A 5,157-nucleotide genomic window follows, 5' to 3' on the forward strand; every position below is an offset into this window, starting at 1 on the left:
AGAGAGAGAGAGAGAGAGAGAGAGAGAGAGAGAGAGAGAGAGAGAGAGAGAGAGAGAGAGAGAGAGGTAGACTTGTTGTACTGAGGGCTTATTTGAGGTTAATACATAGATTTGTAATGGACTCAATAAATTCAGTTTTATGATTTCCTCCAACCCCATTCAGCAGCATGTGAATTCACACGTGAAGGAGAAGGATGGTAGTAGTAATCCAGAGCTAAGGTTTTGTAAGGCATAATAGGCAATAGGACATGGGGACAGGGTATTTAAGAGTAGAGGATAATGTGAGATTGACCAAACAGTCAAGACAGAGAAGGAAGGAGAATGTAGCTAGTGCAGGAGTGATGGCCTAAGGAAGAGGAAAAGAATAAAGGGAATGGAGGTCAGAGTGAAGATAAACGGCAGGGCTAGGGATCATAATGCATAGGGAAAAATGAAAGATTTTGATCAAACACAAGAATTTTGGAGTCTGTGAAAAAAAAGAAGTGGGATAAATGTGAGTAACAGCAAGATCATGAATATGACTATTTCTGTGTATATTTGAGGTGGAATGGGAAATAAGTCAAGAAAACAGAATAGATTGAGAAACTGAAAACTTACGATGTTTGAAGAGTACCAATTTGTATGTTGAAATCCCTTAGAGGAGATGGAGATGAGAGAAAGACTGTGGGCTAAACTCACTGATGAAAGAAGAAGAATGCCCTGGAGGTCAATAGACATGGGTGATATATTTGGATTCCATGAACCTCAAAAGAAGATAGGTTGTTTAGTGAAGGAGGTAGAAGTAGAATCTGGAAATGGCAATGGGGATCAAGGAATATTCCAACCCCTCAGCCATGACCACTGAGTGTGTATGTCAATGGAGGGAGTGAGATTTGAGAGAAAAAATAACTGATACTGGAAAGGATAGCAAGGGAAGCAGTATCATCAGAAGGGAGCTAGGTCTTATTGAGGTTCAGAGAAAGTAATGAATGAGAAAGGAAGAAGTTCAAGAAAGGAAATTAATTTATTATGGGGTGGGCATTACAGAGAGCATAGTGAAGGGGTTGGGGTTGAGGCAGATAGGCTAGAAGGAACACTGAGCTGGGGATACTGAAAGGTATTTGGACATTGGCAGAGTTCAGAATCCTGAGGATGGGGTGAATATAAGGGGATGGGAGTATGCTTACCACTGAAGAGTGAGTACAGTAAGAGGAGTAGTAGTTAGATAGAGATCTGTTGAGGAAAGTGTGTAATTAAACTGTACCAGGTATGCCCTGGAGGTTTAGTCTTGTGGCATATTGTCTTATAAAGCTCCAGAAAGCCCGTCTCACAGCAAGCAGGGACAGGCAGAAGTATGGGAGCCTAGTCAGACTACTATGTCTTGTTTGCCCTACAGAAGCCCCTGGAATAGTGGTGTGTGTGTGTGTGTGTGTGTGTGTGTGTGTGTGTGTGTGTGTGTGAAGATATCTTGTCTCCAGAAGCCACCCTAGTGTTAGAGATGGTTTTAAGACAGGACCTCACTAAAGCAAGAGGTAGGCACTGATCCCCAGCTTGCTGTGCTGGAGATTGCCTTGGGGGAAGGCCCAAAAGGAAGCAAGACGGTGTCTAGGCAGCAAGGCTATTTTTCCCCCCAGAGAAGGGCCTGGATATGGCCCTGAGGTATATATAGCCCAACAGTAATTCACCAATAAAAAAGTTAGTAATGATCTCTTAATTGCTAGATGTGATGGCCTTTTTTCCAAACCGTCATCCTTCTGAACCTATCTATTGTGTTTGACACTGTTGACAACTTCTCCTTCTAGATACTCTCTCCTCTTTGGACATCATGACACTACTGTCTTCTACCTTCCTGTATAGCCACTCCTTCTCAGTCCATCATCCAGATCACTTTCCTTGTGGGTATTCCTCAACACTCTGTCCTAAGCCCTCTACTCTTTTCTCTCTACTCCCACACTGGTGGCCTCAAATCATCTCCATGCCAGTCACTTCCAGTGACTATTAGACTAACTATTAGACATTTCAAACTGGATGTCCTGCAGATGTCTCAAACCCAACATGTTCAAAACTGAACTTGTCTTCCCCCCATATCCCACCTCTCTTCCAAACTTTCTCTATTTCTATCAAATTAAGCATTACCACGCTTTTAGCCTCTTCGGTTTTTAAACCTTAGCATTATCCTAGACTCTTCATTCTACATATCCAAGAGGTTCTCAAATCTTGCCATTTCTACCTCCATATCTCTCTTGTCCAACCCTATTCTTTTGACTTATATAGCTACCAGCTTAGTTCAGGCCCTCATCACCTTTCACCTAGATTATTGCTATAACCTCCAAATTAATATCTCCATCTCAAGTCTTACTACATTTGAGCCTACTACACAGTTGCCAAAGTAATTTTTCCTAAGTGCAGAACTGAATCCCCTACTCAGTAAATTCCAGTGGCTTCCTGTTGCTTCCAGAATCAATTATAAACTCTTCTATTTACCCCAACTGATAAACGGTCCGAGGATATGAAAAGGAAGTTTTCAGAGGAAGAAATTCAAGTTATCAACAGCATATGAAAAAATGTCAGGGGCGGCTAGGTGGCGCAGTGAATAGAGCACTGGCCTTGGAGGCAGGAGGACCTGAGTTCAAATCTGGCCTCGGACACTTAACACACACATACACAAACTAGCCATGTGACCTTGGGCAAGTCACTTAACCCCAATTGCCCTACCTTCCCCCTCCAAAAAAAAAAAAAAAGAAAAGAAAAGAAAAAAAGAATGCATGGGAGTGTCTAGGTGGTGCAGTGAATAGAGCACTGGCTCTGAAGTCAGGAGGACCTGAGTTCAAATCCTGCCTCAGACACAACATTTACTAGCTGTGTGACCTTAGGCAAGTTACTTAACCCCAATTGCCCTCCAAAAAGCCAAAAAAAAATGTCCTAGAGATAAATGCAATTGAAATCATGCCTAAAGTTCTATCTCATAGTCATTAGATTGGCAAAGTTGACAAGAAAGAAAAATGACAAATGCTAGAGAGGCACATTAATAGACTATTGGGAGAACTGTGGAATGACTGATCCAATCATTCTGGAAAGCAATTTGGAACTATATCCAAAAAACAGATTGTGTATATCCTTTGACCCAGATATATTGCTATTGGATCAATTCCCCAAAGAAATCAAAGAAAGAAGAAAAGGAACCATATGTACAAGAACATTTATAGCTGCTCCTTTCATGGTAGGAAAGAATTAAAAACTGAAAGGACGATTATCAACTGGGAGATTTCTGAACAAGTTGTGGGTATATGGATGTGATAGAATACTATTATGCTATATAAGAAATGATAAAGGGGATGGATTCAGAGAAACCTGGGAAAACTTGTATGAACTGATACATAGTGAAAAGAAAACACTCAGGGGAAAAATTTATATAGTGAAAATAACACGATGACCAACCTTGATTCCAGAGGACTCATGATGAAACATGCTACCCACCTCCTGACAGAGAAGTAATTGATTCAGAGTGCAGAATGAGTTGGAGGGTGTTTTTTGTTCTGTTTTTGACATAGCCAATGAGAGGATTTGTTTTGCTTGATTATCCATGTTCATAACAGGGATTTTGTTTTTCTTGCTTTCTTTTCTTCTTCTTTTTTTTTTTTAAAGCAATTGGGGTTAAGTAACTTGCTCAAGGTTACAGGGCCAGTTATTTTTTTGTGTGGGTGCCAAGTATCTGAGGCTAGAACCGATCCTGGGCGTCAGGAGACCTGACAGGGTCTCCTGATACTGGGGCTGGCACTCTTACTCACTGTACCATCTGGCTGCCCCAGAAAGTTTTTTTTTTTTGCTTTTTGGAAGGGCAGTTGGGGTTAAGTGACTTGCCCAAGGTCACACGGCTAGTTTTTTTTTGTGTTAAGTGTCCAAGGCCAGATTTGAACTCAGGTCCTCCTTACTCCAGGGCTGGTGCTCTATTCACTGTGCCACCTAGCTGCCCTGTTTTTCTTGCTTTCTAAATTGGATGGGAAGGTGGGAGAGAGAGAAGATAGATTTTTGTTTGAAAAAAAAAGTTAATAATTAAACAAAAAAAACCTTCCATTTAGCTTTTAAATACCTTCACAACCCCTGTCCAATTCATCCTTCTAGTCTTATTGTACTTCCCTTCCTGCACTCTGTGATCTAACCAAACTGACACTCTCTCTATTCTTTACTCTCAACACTTCCTTTCCCATCTTTTCACTTTTGCCCTGGCTGGCTGTCCTCAATACTTGGAATATACTCCCTCCTCACTCATGACTCATATAAAACCCCTCTCATTCTTGAAGATGCAGTTCAGGGATCACCTTCTACATGAAGCCTTTTCTGATTCCCCAAACTGCTAGTACAGCCCCTGACAAACTACCTGTTACTAAACTATGTTGTATGTATTCTCTATATTTATTCAGCATATATGTCTATATAAGAGAGAGATACATCTAACTCTCTTTAGAATATAATGGAGAGGGGCAGCCAGGTGGTGCAGTGAGTAAGAGCGCCAGCCCTGGAGTCGGGAGACCCGGGATCGGTTCCGGCCTCAGATACTTAGCACCCACACAAAATAACTGGCCATGTAACCTTGAGCAAGTTACTTAACCCCAATTTCTTTAAAAGAAGAGAGAGAGAAAAAAGAATATAATGGAGAAACTATAAGGGATCTTCACTAAGATTATTTTATTTGTATTTTATCCCCAGCATCCAGCACAGTGCCTGGCACACAGACCATGCTCTCTGCACTCCCACCTCCTGGCACCACCTCCTTGGGGGAAGGAGTGAGGACACGAAGTCTGCAGAAAGAACTCAATTACCGGTCCCACTCAAGCAGGAAAATAAAACCCAAGAATCGACCTGTGTGTAGGTGGCTCTCTCCTAGTGCACCAAGGTTAGGGTAATTGCCATGATTACCTTGACAATTTTGCATAATTGAAAACAGGGAGGAAAGATCTTTCTCTGAACTGAATGAGAATCATAGAGTTTGGGAGACTCAAAGCTGATTTATTAAGGAGTGGAAACTTCCTAGAGTTTCTGAGGGAAGACCCTTCTTAGAAAAGAGCCAGAGGACAGTTTGTTTAATGATAGCTTGAGCAGGGTGGGTTAGGGAAGGGGGCAGAGAGTATGAGGGGAGGGCAAGATAGCAGAAATTCCCATGGCTTCCTGGCACTTGGT

The sequence above is a fragment of the Petaurus breviceps genome, unplaced genomic scaffold, assembly GCF_028583685.1.
Source record: "Petaurus breviceps papuanus isolate PSGF00001 unplaced genomic scaffold, PetGlider_PUasm1.0 191, whole genome shotgun sequence".
In the NCBI taxonomy this organism is placed as follows: domain Eukaryota; kingdom Metazoa; phylum Chordata; class Mammalia; order Diprotodontia; family Petauridae; genus Petaurus; species Petaurus breviceps.